The sequence below is a fragment of the Hippopotamus amphibius genome, chromosome 1 (genome assembly GCF_030028045.1).
Source record: "Hippopotamus amphibius kiboko isolate mHipAmp2 chromosome 1, mHipAmp2.hap2, whole genome shotgun sequence".
NCBI lineage: Eukaryota > Metazoa > Chordata > Mammalia > Artiodactyla > Hippopotamidae > Hippopotamus > Hippopotamus amphibius.
In genome coordinates this window covers 219,750,164-219,769,025 of record NC_080186.1, presented here as the reverse complement: position 1 = coordinate 219,769,025, position 18,862 = coordinate 219,750,164, and positions in this window count along the sequence as shown.

Below are 18,862 nucleotides of genomic sequence, written 5' to 3'. Positions count from 1 at the left end.
GATAAGAGAATACTTCCAATCCAAATTATTAATTAATATCCAATTAAAATCCAAAAGCATCTTCTTGGATGCTGATGGAGCACAGGATTCAGACCTAGACTGATAGCATGTAACATCAATTTGAGGAATTCTTGTCATTTCCCTGAGCCTTCTTTCCTCATCTATAAAATACAAATAAAAGTGCTTCCTAATAAAATGAAGCAAGAAAAGAATAAATGAGAAAATGAGAGCGAAAAGTTGTAATCATTACATAAAAGTTAGTGATTGTTGTTGCTATTATTGGAAAGGTATTAGAATAAGAAATGCCCAATTATTCTCCATGACCCAAGTGTAACTACTGATACCAATATTATTGTCAATTTCCTCACCATCTCAGTGCAGTATGAACACCCCTAGGAAAAAGATGCATGTGTTCTGAAATACAGATGAAATGATATGGTGCCTGAGACTTGCTTCACAAATAAAAAAGCAAGTTGTAAAATAATACAAGCTAGATGCTTCCTTGTAGATAGATACAGATATGGAAATAGAGATACAGACTTAAATGGAAAGCAACAGACACATAGATGCAGAGATAGATGTAGATATAAGGTCTAATAATACCAAAGTGGGGGTGGAGATCAAGACAGCAGAATAGAAGAATGTGGCACTTACGTCCTCCCACAAATACATCGAAAATACATCTACATGTGGAACAATTCTCACAGGATACCTATTGAACACTGGGAGATCTCATACAAAGTTGCAAATAAGATCGTCCTGTAATTGGGTAGGATGAAAGAAAAAAAAAAAGGAACTGGGATAGGATCTGCATCCCTAGGAGGGAGCTGTGAAAGAGGAAATGTTCCCTCACCCTGGGAACCCCCTTCACTTGCTGGGAGATCAGCTGGGACAGAAAGGGAGATTTAGAATCTCAGAGGAGAGTGCAGCAGCTGGGCTGCAGCAGGCAGAACAGAGAGAAACCAGCACAGAGGGTCCAGGCCACCTCCCTGCACTCCCCAGCCCAAGACACACATCTGCTGGTGTGTGGGGGGGCTGGGTGCTGAAACTTGGGATTCAGAGGACAGACCTGGGGAGAGGACTGGTGTTGGCTGCACAGAGACAGCCTGAAGGGGCTGGAATGCAGTCTAAGCTGCAATCAGGGTTATACACAGGACCGAGCCTGGGTCTGCCATAGAAGCCACATTGTTAATGTGTACAAAGGGAGAGGCTGGGCCCTGCCATAGCAGCCTTATTTTCAGCATGCCTACAGCAGGCACAGTTCCACCTCTGTGAGTTCTGAGAGTGCACAAGCACCAGTGGGTTATCCAAATGCAGAAGTGGGACCTAAATCTGAGCCCATCCCCAGGGGCCATGCAACTTCGGAACAGGGCTGAAATCTGAGCCATCTCCCAGTGGCTGTGCAATCCGTGGATTTACACACTGCCAATGACTTCGTAAGCTCAGTGCCTGCAGGACACCTGAGCATGTTACTGGTGCTCCCATGGCTGGTGGGGGGGGGGGGTTGTCCAGCGTTAGCAGCTTGGGCTTTGAGGGTACACGTGCATGCAGAGGCGGGGCTGGGGGCTGGACAAATTCCTTAGCTCCCATAGCAGGTCCAGGTGCATGACTACAGCAGTCCCAGTGCCTGACGTCAGCAAATCTGTGCTAATCAATCTGTGCTGGTGGTTTTGTGAGCACAGCACCTGAGGGACACTTGGGCTGATTGACTGCATTCCCATGGTTGTGGTGGGGCTGGGGGCAGTGCCAACAACAGTATGCTTTTGAGCCCACACAACAGGTGGCAGGTGACACCACAGAGTGCATCTCCCAGTAGACAGCTCCTGTGGAGGAATACACAGTGGCTCCTCCCCCAGCAGAAGTGCTCCAGTCCCACCTATCTCACAATACAGCTCAGAAATGGACCTGGGGGCTTCTACTCCAACAATTGGGGCAGAGACCCTGTCCCAGACAGGGTTCTGACAACCACAGAGCAAAGAGGAGGCTCTGCTCAATATCCAGTGCAGGTCACCACAATACCAATCACACCCCCTATCAAGGGGATGACAGCCAGCATATACTGAGGAAAGACATGGAAAGCATCCATACTTAAAACAGCCCTCACACCAAAAATGTTTCTTAGTCTCCCAAGGCAATAGTAACAAAAGCAAAAATAAGCAAATGGGACCTAATCAAACTTACAAGTTTTTGCACAACAAAGAAAACCATAAACAAAATGAAAAGACAACTTACAGACTGGGAAGAAGTATTTGCAAACAAAGCCACTGACAAGGGATTAATTTCCAAAATATACAAAGAGCTCATACAATGCAATAACAAAAAAACAAAAGACAAGAAAACAGAAAAGCAAACAACTAATCAAACAATGAGAAGAATACCTAAAATAGACATTTTTCCAAAGAAGACATTCAGATGGCCATTAGGCACATGAAAAGATGCTCAACATTGCTAATTATTGGAGATGTGCAAATCAAAACCACAATGAGGTATTACCTCACATGAATCAGAATGACCATCATTAAAAAGCCTACAAATAATAAATGCTGGAGAAGGTGTGGAGAAAAGTGAACCCTCCTACACTGACGGTGGGAATCTAAATTGGTGCAGCCACTAGGGAAAAGAGTATGGAGGTTCCTTAAAAAACTAAAAATATAGTTGTCACATGATCCAGCAATCCAATTCCTAGGCATACACTTGGAGAAAATTCTAACTCAAAAAGATACATGCACCCCAATGTTCACTGCAGCACTATTTACAACAGCAAAGACATGGAAGTAAGTCTAAATATCCATCAACAGATGAATGGATAAAGAAGATGTGGTATATATTTATACAATGGAATATTACTCAGCCATAAAACAGAATGAAATAATGCCATTTGCAGCAACATGGATGGACCTACAGATTATCATACTAAGTGAAGTAAGCCAGATAGGAAAGACAAATATCATATATCACTTGTATGTGAAATCTTAAAAAAAGAAATGATACAAATGAACTTATTTCCAAAACAGAAACAGACCCACAGACATAGAACACAAACTTATGATTACCAAAGGGGAAAGGGCATGGGAGGGATAAATTAGGAGTTTGGGATTAACATATACACACTTCTATATATAAAATAGGTAACCAACAAGGACCTTACTGTATAGCACAGGGAACTATACTCAATATTTTGTAATAATCTATAAGAGAAAAGAACCTGAAAAAAAAATATGTATATATATAAAACTGAATCACTTTGCTGTTCACCCAAAACTAACACAACACTGTGAATCAGCTATACTTCAATTTAAAAAAAAGGGGGGGAGTTTGGTGGCCTAGCAGTTAGGATTTGGAGCTTGCACTGTGGAGACCTGGGTACACTCCCTGGCCAGGAACCATCCCGCGTGCCACACAGTGTGGCCAAAATTCAAGAAAAAAAACTTTTAATAAATAAAAATAAAAATAATAAAAAACCAATACTGCAATAAATGTGCAAAGATAAAATATGATACAAATGAATTTATTTACAAAACAGAAATAGACTCACAGATGTAGAAAACAAATTTATGATTACCAAAGGAAAAAGGGAGCAGGGGAGGGATAAATTAGGAATTGGGGATTAGCGGATACAAACGACTATATATAAAATAGATAAATGACAAGGTCCTATTGTATATTCAATATCTTGTAATAAACTATAATGGAAAAGATATTAAAAAGAATATATACTATATATATATTAAACTGAATCACTTTGCTGTACACCAGAAACTAACACAACATTGTAAATCTTTACTATACTTTACATACTTTAATAAGAAAAAAATTTTTAAATACCAAAGTTATTATATCTGGAGGTAGTAAGATGAGGTTTTTTTCCCTCGTGACATCTGTATTTTCCACCTCTTTTATAATGAATATGTTTATTTCTACAATTTTTAATGTTTTTTTTCATTTTTTGGTTTGTTTTTCAAAAAGTTTGTTGCCATATTTATGATAATAACACAAAGCACCAACTCTAACAAGACCTCTTGGTAATTTTAGCTTCGCACAGGGTAGTCCCTCCACTTTGGTCACTCTCCCAGATCCACCATCAATTCTTCAAATGGCTGATTCTCTCTCACCTTTACGCTGAGTGGCTAAATGCATCTCCTCAGAAATCTCCTATCATAATATACCTGACATAATTTAATAATTATATATTATTTTATTTCTTTACTTGTTTGTTGGCTGTCTCACTTACCCACGAGACTCAAAGTGCCAGGAGGCAGAGACTATGGCTGTTTTGTTCATCACTGTATACCCAGTGCCTAGCATAGAGCCTGGCACATGAATACAATATAAATATGTATTGAATGAATGAATGTACCAGAATCCATTCAGGAAGGCAGATATATCCAGGTGCATCAGACTCTGAAGGTGAGGGCAGGGACTGAATAAACAGGCATCAGAGGGCTGGCATATCAATAAATATCTGCTTGCTGTATTCGAAATAAAAACTGAAGTAGTTGTGAATGATTTCCATTTAAATTCAAAGCATATTTCAAAGCAATGATTATTTGAAAATTCTAGAGCTAAAACAGACCTTTAAAATCAAACCCTGTTTTGCAGATGGGAAAACTGAAAGCAGAGAAATCACATAGCCAGGAGCCTTGGTCCCCACCTGCCAGGCCAGCACCTTCTCAGCTGTCCCTCTCTGACCCCAGTGTGACAGCAATATAACCCTGGCTCTCACAGACTGGTAGCTCTAGAAGTTCCTCTTGCTTATGCTAGTACAAGGAGTCTGTAAGTAAACAAACAGACTCACTTTTCCAATGCTATTCTTGTAGCTTGCTTATTACATAAAACACAGATTCATACCTTGTTAGGCACTAGCATTCCTTTTATTGCAGAGCTAGCCCAAATCCCAAACCAATATGAAACTTTCTTCCTTTGACTTCTCACACAAACTTGCCTCAGAGCCAGGTCTGGCATTCAATACTTATACTTAAATACATGTTTTAAATACATGTAATAATAATTACATTTATTGAGTCCTTACTCTATGCCAGGCACTATTTTAAACATTTCACATGTTGTGAACAACATATGGTCAAAACCAGCCTATGAGAAATGTGATATTGTGCCCATTACAAATGTGTAAACTGAGACATAGAGGCTTTAAGTAACCTGCCTAATTAGCAAGCAGTGGAGTTAGACTTGGACCGAGACAATCTGGCTATGGGTTTGTTTTTTGGGGGGTGGGGTGGGGTGTTTGTTTTGTTTGAATAATGTAGATGTTTGTTTCTGTGTTGTGCATTATAGCACAGAGACACAGGATCCAGGGCTGCAGGGAAGAATCTGCTTTCCTCAACATGTGGCTTTTATCTCTATATGCAAGGCTGTCACTGGGCTAGTTGCCACTTCCTAGTCACTGGGAAGGTGGGAAGAGGAAGAGGAGCAAAAGCAGCTTCCCTCTGTCCCAGCAACTTTTCGCTTTGAAAAATTTCAAGCATACAGAAAAAAATTGTTTTTTTAAAAAATAGAAACCAAGAACATTTCACCTAGATATATCAATTGTGGACATTTTGCTACGTTTGTCTTCTCTCTCTTTATATAACTAGGAAAATACTGAAAGTTATGCAAAGGAATATTTCTTACAATATGAAGGGAAGATCAACAAGCCAGTTAGAAACATTACAAATGATAACAGTTGACTTGATGAAATGAAATATTGTGGATTTTTTTTAATTCCCTCTGTTATTAGAAAGTTTGTCCCACAAACAAATAGAAGGTTTTTTACAAAATAAAAACATCTAAGCCACAACAACACAAATATTGCCGGTTTAGCCTCTTCGTACAATAGAGAGAATAAAAAGATTGGCGCCTGATTGGGTGGAAACAGAATGGACTTCAGAACCAGAGTACAAACTCCAGCTGAGGTTTGTGCTAAACTTTGTGATAATTGGGCAAGTTTTAGCCTTCCTGAATCTCAGTTTCCTCATATGTAAAATATGTGAGGACTCACTACAAATCTACATTTCCAATGATTCCTGGATAAAACCTAAAAGTCTGCCTCAAGCCCAATGTAAGAGGTTCACAGAACATATTTCAAGAAACACTGTGTAGGAGGGGAGCTAACTAAAGAATTGTGAGATGGAGGAAGAGGTCCCAAACCTGTTACACAGGCTCCTCAGCTCCCCCCCTTCCCCATCCCTGCTGCCTGTACCCTTATCCTCTCACACATTAGAAGATGCCCCAAAACCTGCCTCTCTGACTCCAGTTTGGTCTTCTCCAAGTGAAGTTCTGCTATACCCTGTATCCTACTCCCAATCTGTTACCGACCAAGGTTCTTGGCCACCTTAATCAATAGAAATTGATCAGGGCTTCCTAGGTGGTGCAGTGGTTAAGAATCCGCCTGCCAATGCAGGGGACACGGGTTTGATCCCTGCTCCAGAAAGATCCCACATGCCGCGGAGTGACTAAGCCCGTGCACCACAACTATTGAGCCTGTGCTTTAGACCCCATAAGCCACAACTATTGAGCCCATGTGCTGCAACTACTGAAGCCCATGCGCCTCGAGTCCATGCTCTGCAACAAGAGAAGCCATGGCAGTGAGGAGCCTGCGTACCACAACAAAGAGCAGCCCCCACTCACCACAACTAAAAGAAAGCCCGCGTACAGCAAAAAAGACCCAACACAGCCAATAAAATCAATAAATAAATTTATTAAAAAAATAGAAATTAAAAAAAAATAGAAATTGATCAGAGGCCAGACAAGAAATTGAGGCAAAGCTTTATTTGGACCTGCTGCAGCAAGGGGAAGAGAGGACAAACAACAGGTTCCCTTGCCTGCTCACTCCCCGAGGTGAAGGCGAGCTTGTTCCTCATGTCGGGTAAGGGTAGGGGTGTGTGTAGGGTCAGACTGCAGGGCCCACCCTTAAGGTGGTGTTGTGTGCAGAGGGCATGCACAGTACCCTGCTTTTGCTCCTGACCTTCTGCTTTTGCTCCAGACTCTTCAAAAGTGGCAATTTGGTTTTTGGTCATCTTGTATCTTTTATCCAGAATTTGCCCTAACTGCACATGCATGCAGTTATTTTTAGTCCCATACAGTTTCTTTGTGTTTTGTTGTTCAAGGAGAGGTGTGTCCAGGTGCAAGCATTGCAGCACTGCAGCAAAGTGTCCCAGGTCCCAGAGTGTCTCAAATCCATCCAAGTTTTCTCACCAATCTCCAACATAAAGCTTCTGTTCAGACAGTCCAGTCTGCCTGAATACCATTATGACATACACCACCTCCCACCTGGCTTCAATCTCTGCCTCCTGTTCAGAGCCCAGCTTAGATCCTGTTCTTTAAAGAAAGCCTCTACTTGAGCCACCCTGAGTTCTCCCCTCCTTAGATGATTAGCATTTAATTCTACCTTGCATTACTCTCTACCTAGCCCACTTGTTTTATTCTGGTCATCTCTATTGTTTTTTGTTTGTTTTATTTTGTTTTTAGCCGTGCAGTATGTGGGATCTTAGTTCCCTGACCAAGGATCGAACCCTTGCCCCTGGCACTGGGAGCATGCAGTCTTAATCACTGGACCACCAGGGAAGTCCCTATTCTGGGCATCTCTAAATGTGTTCTAAGCTTCTTGAAAATAGAAGCAGTGATTCTCCTTCCTTATATTCTTTGTAACACTTAGCACAGTGCTAGACATATAAGGTGCACACCTCTGTCTATAATGATTGACTATTTAGCTGACTTATTGAGGGAAACGAGATGAGATTAAGGAAAGTGACTTTATAAGGGTGAGCACAAGTGTGGAGCTTGTTGTAGGCTGATGAACCCACTTAGGGCCCTTGAGTATGGCTGAACCAATCTTCAAGGGTGTTTTAAATAATGAGCTATAAGGGGCAGAATAAAAGTAGAGTTCAAAATAAAATCTCAGATAAATGTAAAGCAATGGGCATATAGCTGCCGTCACATGCTTTGTTGTGTTTTTGATGAGTTTCAAATAAAAATAGCCCTAATGCAGCAAAAAAAAAAAAAAAAAAAAAACCCGGCGAATTCCCTTTATTGTCCCTTTAATGTGTTGCTAAGGAGTTATGGGTATCATTTCATGACTCCAGCACAAATGCCTCTAGGATTTATTGCTGGGTTCACATCTCTGCTCTTTTATGGATTTCTTCCAAGAGGGGCTTGGATACAGGACTGCCATTACATGTCCCTTGTGGGAGGTTGGCTAGAGCAAGCTGCATCAGCAATGGCAATAAAGCTCACCAAGGCAACAACTGTTACTCACCAGCGTAGTCTGATTCAGAGCAGAATGCTTCCAGATGGGTTCAGGTGTAACCCTTTTTCTTCCATCTCTCAACAACACTGAAATTGAAAAATCAATTCTAGCACCCAGGTTTCATATGTTACTTAGGTTTGCTGGGGGTGGGGCAGGGGTGTTAAAAAAATATATATATATATACACATACATACACAAAAGCACATTTTGTAAATAACTAAAAAAGTGAGAGAGCTTCCAGGAATGCGGTAGGTGTGTTTAATCAAGAGAAACCAGACAACAGGAAAATAAGTACTATTAGAAAAAATCTTATTTTTTTAATGGTTTAGAAAAGCTTCAATCACAAACTCTTAGTTTGTTATGTCAACAGGCTGTCAATAAAAATCTGTTTACTGAGGTCAGTAGAGTCACTGGTGCATTCATCAGTCCTGCTTCTTTAACCAGAGGCAGTCATCAAATCTCATTAGCTCGCTGTGTCTCCAGGAGAAGGGAGATCATCTTACTTCGTGACAAACCATATGAAAAAGAGCTTTAAATCCGCTGGTGCTCTAGCCAAGGAAGGAGAGGATAAATGTCCTTGGATATCAGCTTTAACAGAACAAGAGTCTGCAGAAGGTAATAGGATTGTATGTGGGTTGGGCTGTGTGGTTGTTTTATTTTAAATTAGCCAATGACTGCAGATTTCATACAGCAGACCTGACTTGCTCTTTCTGGATGTTTCCTAATCTCACTCTCCATAAAGGACTGAAAAATGAATGTTGTGAAATTAGCACAAGTTTAGTTACACTGTAATTAGATAACTTTCTCCCATGAAAATCCAACTCTTGAATCACTAACCAGATGCCATGGCCTGTTCAATGTGCATCTGGCTATAAAAGCAGACAACAGATACAATACGTTTCTAATTATGTAAATGACAGGACAGGAAGCAGCATGATACACAATTATCAGACTGTCTTTCTTCATTTTAATATCCTCAGGGGAATTTTTTTATAAAACTCAACATGCCATTTGAGCAACATTTTTTCCCACTTATCCAGCTTGTACTTATCTAAGTGACTACCAGTCTACATTGTGTCACAGACTACCCCACCTCCCAGATGTTTAGCCAAAGTCTCAGTTCATTTGACTGTCCAACTACAGAGACCAGTGCTTCTCAAACGTGAGTGCATTTACAGATTACCCAGGAATCTGAGTAAAGTGCAGATTCTGACTCAATAAGTCTGAGCGGGACCTGAGGGTCTGCATTTCTAACAAGCTCCCAGGTGATGCTGATGTTACTGGTCTGAGATTCATACACTGGGCATAGATCACCTTAATCACGTTCTCTAAAATTTCCAACGGAAAATATAAACACAATTACATAATTTCATGTGATTTGTTTCCTGAAAGATAAGAATGATTATGGGGGGGGAGTCGAGGGAGGGTGGGGGGGGGGAGTCGAGGGAGGGAGGGAATACGGGGATATGTGTATAAAAACAGATGATTGAACTTGGTGTACCCCCAAAAAAATAATAAATAAATAAATTAAATCAAAAAAAAGAATGATTGTTTAAAGAGAAGTCAATTTTAGACATGAATTTTAAAATACAATTGTAGTCTTCCTAAATGTTATCTCCGTGGATAGATATCCTTTTATAGCTCAAAGAGGTCCTTTAATGTCGATGAGTATTGACTTCAGGAAGTGATCCAAAACAGAACACAAACAGATTCATTTAAAGCAAAGCTTAAATCCAATGCTTTCCCCCGGCTACACTATTGATGACTGCTTGGCTTTTTCTTTGCAGTAAATGTACACAAACAAATCGAAATACACTCCCCTTATGTTCAAAAACCTCTTCCTGAGAATAGGATTCAAGTTCATATGCTCATCTGCTGTGCAAAGTTTATTTAAATATGACATACTTACATAAGATTTATGTTATTTAAATTAATTCCCCTTCAAATTGATTAGCCTAATACAGATTCAACTGTGGAGATAAATGTCAAAGGTCAGAATATTCTAGTTCACCTTTAAAGATATTAGGGTCCTGTATTTAATAGCTGCTTTATTCTGGGGAGCTCATAACACTCATATTCATCTTCCCACTAACGTTTTCTGAGTTCGATAAGGAAATATGTTCTCTTTATAGATCTGGATTTGCAAGACTAATAGGAAAATTTTTCTGTAATTTGAGTAAGTAGATACTAAGTATAGCATAGCAACACATTGGATGTGATTCTCTTATTGAGTATAACTTCACATTCCAAAAGCATGGTTAATGGATTCACAGACACTAGCCTAATTTCCTATGCACAAAAGGAACATTGTAATAAAACAGCTAAATATATTCATTCCACAGATATTTATCTAGCATCTATACTACTACTACTAATATAATATATTATTATATATCATGTAATAAAATAACTAATACTAATGACAATAATAATAATAACTAATGCTTATTCTAAGCATTTTACAAAAAAAGTCATTATTCTTTACAATTTTATACTGCAAATACAATTATTGGTCCTATTGCACAGATAAATAAAGTGAAATACTGAGGCTAAATAATTTACCTAAGATTATACAACTTGTATATGACTGCTATGGTTTGAACATTTGTGTCCCCCCAAATTCATATGTTGAAATCTTAACCCCCAAAGATGGTAGTATTAGGAGATGCAGCCTTTGGGAGGTGTTTAGATCATATGGGTGGATCTCATGAATGGGATTATGGCCTTATAAAAGAGACCCCAAGAGCTCCCTACCCCTTTCCACCATATGAGGACACATGAGAAGGCTCCAGCGATGAACGAGGAAGAGGGTTCTCACCAGAACTCAACCATGCTGGCACCCTGATCTTGGACTTCCCGGCCTCCAGAACCGTAAGAAATAAATGTCTGTTGTATATAAGCCACCCAGTGTATGATATCTTGTTATAGCAGCCCAAGCAGACTAACTCTATGGCAGAGCCAGGATTAAAACTCAAACAGCCTAGTTTCTATATCCAGGCTCTGTCATATGCCAGACACCACCCCACGTAATGAGGATCATGACAAAAGGTGCTTATGGGGATAGGCAAGTGTGCCACATTCACAATACCTTCACCCCACTTCTAACCAGCAGTAGTCATTATATCCTTCTTTCCAACTGGGCTCAAATTTAGGCTCCGAACCCTTCCTAACCCAGTTTTCCAGGTAGCTATTATCAACCAACTGGAGCTGACACATGAATCAAAATTTATTTGCCATTCCTGACTGAGTGCATAAAGCACAATCATTTACTAGTCTTTAAACACTTTAAATGGTTATTAACAAGTTGGTATAGGTTGCAAATGCTTATGTAAAAAGGGGTATATTTCTTATTAATATTGATCTCAGCTGCTGTTTAATAAACTTTGATTCGGTCATGGAACCTATGCTCTGGCTCGTGCCTTCAAGGCATTTTCACATTGAAATCCTTTACACATTCCCTACATAGGCTTTAACATTTCTTTAGCCTAAGAATTTGGGAAGGATCCATAAACGCCCTGAAATAATATGTTATTTTATATTATATAACTAGTTACTTTAATAACTATAGGAAAAATTAAAGTTAGATTCCTATTTCCCACAACCTAAGTACATTCAGATTTAAATTTTTTATTATTAAAAAATCATACTGGGAAAAATGTTAAATTACAGTTTTACAATTGTGGAGAGAGGAAAACTTTCTCAAGCATAACAAAAGTCCATAAGCAGTAAAGAAAGACAGATTTCGTTCCATAAAATTGTGAAACTTCTGTACTGCAAGGATACTATAAGAAAAGTTAAAAGACAAATGACATCATTTCTGGATACCTGAGGTAATGGTCACCACCTAAATCTGAATCTCTATATACATCCTCCAAAAAACTATACAAGTCAACAAGAAGAAAAAATGCACATACTTAAATCCCACAACTCATCATAACAAAAAAAACAATAATACTATAAACTTTAAATTTTCTGTAATTAGGGGAAAAGTACATCAATTTATAGCAGCACTATATCTAGATCTTCCACCATAAGCCTTTGCAGAGACCTAAGGTGGTGTTTCCAGAAAATCTGCATGGAAGAGAAAAGGGAATTAAGCTAAAATAGCCCCCAGAAAGAGAAAGTCCATCTTAAGTGTTGAAATATTGAAAACGTTCTGGTCATAAGAGTACCATCTATAGGGAAAACAATGAAAAGTGATGAGATTCAAAGAGGCAGTTCTGGAAAGACTGGGGAAGAAAAGGATAAAAAGAAAATCAGAAGCAATCTTTGGATACTACATAAGGAAGGCAAAAAGAAACACCAGAGAAAGATTCAGGGTCCTGCAAGACAAGAGAAAACTGAAAACTCAAAGGACACACAAATATTACTTGGGCCAAATTATTCTGGGGACCTATTCTATGTACTGTAGAATGTTTGACAATACCCTTGGTCTCTACCTACCAGATGTCACTAGCACACCACTCTCCAGTTATGACAACCAAAAATGTCTCTAAACATTGCAAAATGTTGCCTGGGGTAGAAAATCACAACCAGGTGAGAACCACTGACCTAGAGCAAAGATTTGTTGCACTGCTTACTGGTTTGTTTGTTAATTGAAGACTTTTCTTTAAATGTTTGCCTTTTTGAAGTAACCATTAAGAGGAAAAATAAAGAAAATTAAGGAAGGAAAAGAAGCTCTACTCCCTCATTCATTTATTCATTCATCAAATTTCTATTGAATGCCTATAAGTAACAGGCACTGTATAAAAGATGAATAGGTCAGACATAATCACAACCCCAATTTTAAGCTTTCCGTATCACTAATTTAATTTAATATTATCATGGTTTGATTAACTTCTGTATTTCCAAGAAATTGATGCCATGATTGTTTCTAACCTAGACTCTTAACACACAAGCAAAACATTATGTATGTGTCACTTTACTACAAATGTTTAGAAAACTCACCGTGGTCACCGTGGATTACTATATTTGCTATTGGCATTGAAATTTTCTATATCTGTGAATATATCAGTTCACTGTTGCTTCAATAATATGTGTAAAAAATAACCATAAAATCTCAATGGCATATAACAACAGGCATTTATTTAACTTGCACATCTGTGATCGGCTGATCTGGGCTGGGCTCAGCTTAAATGGCTCTACTCCATGTGTCCCTCATCCTCTTCCTTCTATCACAAGACTAGGCATGTCCTTCTCATGGCAATGGCAGAGGCACAAGAGAAGCAGAATCATGTAAGATATAGGCTCAGAACTGGCACACCATCACCTCTCCTCCATTCTCTTCAAACACAATATCATAGGGCAGATAAAGAATACCCCACCCATGGGAGTGAGAAGAACTACAAATTCACATAGCAGAGGACATGGACACAGGGAGGGTTGAAGAATTATGGCCAATACTGTTATTTACCACAGTGGAGAAAAAAAACTTAGTCTTGTTTTATTATCTCAAAGTTAAGATTTCTGAACACAGATTCTTAAGTTAAATTAATGACGACTACAAAAGCAGAATAATAATTTTCAACAATGCAAAAGAAGATTACATAAGCCATCAACCTCACGGGGGTTATTATTTAGTATATTTGTATAATAACAGCAGCAATACCAAATTCATCTACATTAAAGCAATTCATTCTAAAGACCAACATTTCAATGATAAAGCCATTACATGACTTTTAGTATCATATACGTTATACATTTTGTAGTGATTTTTAGCAGGAAACTTTCCAGATGTCTTTATTTATATTCTATATTTCTTCTTAAATGGAATTTTCCTGAAATGTAACACTTCTTAAAATCAAGTACTGATCCAATAGAATTAAATTTCTACATTTTGTATACTACAGGGGGAAAAATAATTGGATTTTGCTTTCTCATTCATGGCTATTTAAATATTCAGTCTCTGAGGTTACCTTTTAGTGTGTTTTTATGTTTTATTCAGGACACAGTGTTCCAGCAAATATCACAAACCCAAATCAAAGGCTTATACCAACATTAAATATGCCATTAACATGCTTGTTCCCAGAAAAGTTCAATGAAAAGCTGTCAACAAACCTGTAGAGAAAGCCTTGTTGCATTCAAAATAAATGGTTAAAGGAGGCACCGAAAATAACATAAAACTTTTAGAATGATTAAGAGAAGAAAAAGTAATATGAAAATATCTAGCTCTCTGCTTGGCAAACAAAATTTATACGAATCTTCCTATGCCTAGAGCTTACAACAAAACCAAGTTCATGCCATTTTCCACAATATTCACGAGGCTGTTCCTTTCATCTCTGTGACTTAGATGCTTACAATGTAATGTGACTAACACCTTAGAGCCCTGGTCTTTAATGTCCCATCACCATGAGCAATAATGAGAGCCCTCAGAGCAGCACTCTTTGAAAAAACAGCATTGAAAGAATAGCAACTCAAATACAGGGACAAAAAAGAAGATAGCATATTTCAGGGAATACAACTATTTAATCATTTTTCCTTCATTCATTTACTAAACAGAGACTGCTTACTGGCCAAGCCTTTGAAAGGTAATAGATGTCCCACTGGCTAGGACTGATCTTGAAAGTGAAGGAGGAGAGAAGGCTGGGCATAGCCCAAGGAAGTAGAGTGAGTGAGAACTTCTTAGTACTGGGAAGTAAAGAATGAGAGTATCTGCTGCAGTGGCCTGTGAGCTTTATTATGTAGAAAGTTTGGTAACACACTGAGGCCGATAGTACGTGAAATAAAGTTTCAGGTTAGAGGAAGACATACTGTTGGCAGGAGGTCATGAAGCTAGCAGCAGAGAGAGGGCCCAGAAGAACTTGAAGAGCAGACTAAATCCAAGATATAGGCTGAATCACTTATATTTGTCTGAGTTCATTTTTGAGGCTGTCTAATAATAATTCATATTAATAATGATGACCCCAGAGTCCCTGAGAAGGTATCAGTCATGCTCATTTGGCTCTTTTAAGAAAGGCAAGAAAAAGGATATTCTTTTTTGAAAGATTTTCATGAAAAAAATTGTATATTTTTAACAACCTTACTGAGGTATAATTTTTATATGTATTTATGCAATGGGAAATTTGCTTTATTTTTTTTTCTCTTTTTAAAAATTTTATTGGAATATAGTTGCTTTACAATGTTGTGTTAGTTTCTACTGTACAGCAAAGTGAATCAGCTATATGTGTACATATATCCCCTGTTTTTTGGATTTACTTCCCACTTAGGGCACCACAGAGCATTGAGTAGAATTCTCTGTGTTATACAGTAAGTTATCATTTATATATAGTAAAAGATATATATTTAAAGTGTACAATTTGGGGAGTTTTGATATACACAAACATCTGTGAAATGATCACCACTATTAAGATAATAAATAAACTCAATACCTTTGAAAGACTACTTATGCCTCTTTGGAATGTCTCCCTCCTGCATCTCTCTGCTCCCACAACCAATTCCTTGGCAACTACAGATCTGCTTTCTATCACTATAGATTACTTTGCATTTTCTACACTTTTATATAAATGGATCATACATTATGTACTCTGTTTTGTTTGGCTTCTTTTACTCAGCATAATTATTTTGAATTTCATCTGGATTGTTGTGTGTATCAATAGTTCATTCTTTTAAAGTTGCTGAATAGAATTCCATTATGTGAATATATCACAACTTCATTGTCTGTTTACCTGTTGTTGGATATTTTAGTTATTTCCAGTTTGGGACTACTAAAAATAAAGGTCTTAAGATTATTCATATATAAGTCTTTGCATGGACATATACTTTCACTTCTTTTGGATTAATACCTATATTGGAATGATCATAGAGTAGGTATATATTTAACAATTCAGGAAAATGCCAAGCTGTTTTCCAAAGTGGTTGTACCATTTTACAGTTCTACTAGCAGTGTGTGAGAGTTCCAGTTGCTCCACAACCATACCCTCACATAGTAGAGTCAGTCATTTTCAATTAAGGATGTAATAGTATCTCAATGTACTTTTACTTTGGATTTTCCTAATAACTAATGATGTTGAGCATATTTACTATGTGTTTATTTGTCATCCACATATATTTTTTTGGCAAAACATTTGTCCAAATCTTCTGCCAGTTTTTAATTGGGTTGTTTGTTTTCTTATTATTAAGTTTTTCTTATTAAATTTGGAGAGTTTACTTATATTTTCTTCTGTAATATCTAATCTGCCATTAATACAATCTAGTATGTTTTTCACCCCCAGTTTTTCAGTTTGCATCTTTTTTATTTTTCATGTCTCTACTTAACATGTTCAATCTTTCCTTTAGTTTCTTCAATAGATAGCAGATTGTTATTGCTGTTTTAATGTTCTTGTCTACTAATTCTATTATTTGTGTCATTTTTTGTCAGCTTCTATTAATAAAGTTTTTAATCTTATGGGTTTTTAATCTTATTGTGGGTTGCACTTCCTTTTTTCTTTGCTGGTATCTTTCTAGTGGATGCCAGATATTTACTATATTGAGCTTTGTTCTGGGACATGGTCAACTTATTTGGAAACTTCAGATCTTGCTTTTAAGCTTTGTTAGGCATGACAGAGCAGCATATAGAATAAAACTAATTTTGTTCTTCTACTAAGAGAAAATGCTTCTGAATACTTCACCTGATGTCCCAGGAATTATGACATTTTTCTATCCCCACTGGTGGGAACAGGCACTATGCCCTGTGCTCCTCTCTGGGAGCCAGAGAGATTGCTCCCTTTAAGAGTTTCAAGTGGTTTTTCCCTCCAACACAGTTGATTTGTACACATGCATGGGCTGATCAGCACTCAGCTGACTACTCAAATGGAGTCTATGCAGGTCTCTGGAATTCTCTCTGTGTGCATCTCTCTCCTCTCTACTCTGTCTTGTGAACTCCTGACCATTTGGCCTACCTGAACTTCCTTCTTCAGGCCCTTAAACTTGGGGATACTGCTGACCTCTGTCCTAAGTTCCCCTCTCTATACCACAGCCTATAGAAAATGTCTCAAGACGGTAAGTTGGGGCAATTGTAAGACTCACGTGGTTTATTTTTTACTGTTTTTCATTATCTGGTGTGCAATATCTTGAGAACCATTGTTTCATATATTTTGCCCTGCTTTTCACTTATTTCAGGCATGAGGGTAAATCTAAATATTATTACTCCATCATGTCTAGAAGTGAAGCTCCGAAAAATTGTTAAATATTTTAACAGAAAAATAGGTTCTTTTTACTATAAGGGTATTTAAAAATAAATTTACATTACATTAGAGTCTACCTTTTCCTTTGATGACAGATAAACCAGGCTTTACTATAAGTTGTCATTCACAATGAAGCAGCCCAGCTATAAACACCAGGAAATAATGAACTCTGAACTAAGAGTTTTATAGATCTAGATGCACATTTTCAAGGAGCAACAAGAAGAGATCAATAAACAGTTAACTAATTTGAGGAGTCAACATTTTAGATGTGACCAAACTGTTGAACTCTGAATGTCTTCGCCAGAATAATGCCTAACAAAGACTAAGGAAGCCTCTGCATGTGGGCACACATCCATTTGGGGGAGCCTTTCTCAGTTTAATTCACCCACTCAGCAAATATTTATTAAGCTCCTACCTGCCAGTGACTATTCAAAACTCAAGAGATATAGCAGGGAACAAAGCAAAGGTCTCAACCTTCATGGAACTGAGTGGTTCAAACAGACAATAAGCCAACATAAAATAACTCTATTGAGAAAAACTAAATCAGAAGAAGGGGATAGAGAACTTAAAGGGGTAATATTTTAGATGGTGTTGTCCAGGAAGGCCTCTCTGAGGAGGTTACATTGGATTTGAGTGAAGTGAATCAAGAAACCATGCAAAACTCTAGAGAAGAACCTTCATGGAAAAAGGAACAAGTATAAATACCCTGAGGCAAAAATGAGGAAAGCTGATTTAAGGATTCTGGTAGGAACCTAGCCTAAAATCAGCAAAAACTAGAAACCACTTAGTTTTGTTTACCTACATTCATTCATCCATTCATGTATCCATATAATAAACTACATATCAAGCAATCACTGTATGTGTGAATGCAAAGACAAGTTGCCTTAAAAATATCACAAGTACAATTTAATGGAAAAGGACCCTATACATAAATAACAAACAAGAGTCATAATGAAGGTAATGGGTCTTCAAGTTTAAGGGTCTAAGAGTGTTTTAATTTTAAGAGATCTGACCCACTTGGCCATGTGTGACTGGTCCACTGGGCTCTATTTGCATGAAAGGCAAAGGAGTGTGCTGCTAAGGGATGGGAGATTTGAGGAACAACATGATTTGTGTAAAGATGAGAAGTAGCTGTTGAAAATGAAGAGCACTTCTGAGCAGAGCAAAGGACATACTAGTTAAGGCCTTTGGCTCTGCTTCTTTAGAAGAGAGATAAAGAGCTTTACTGTTGAAATCTCTATAAGAAATCAGAGCACCAGAGAATGCTGCTTGGGAAATAGTTCATACTGGAGTGACTGCTAGAGCACACTGTAACAAGGCACAGGAATGAGCTCAGGGGTGAAGCAGCCAGAGCCACCATGAACAGTAACCCACACCAGCCAAAGCTAAGAGTCAAAGTAGCCCCATGGGCCACTACCTGAGAGAGTAAGAAATGCTATTGTAGCCAGTAGGACTGTGC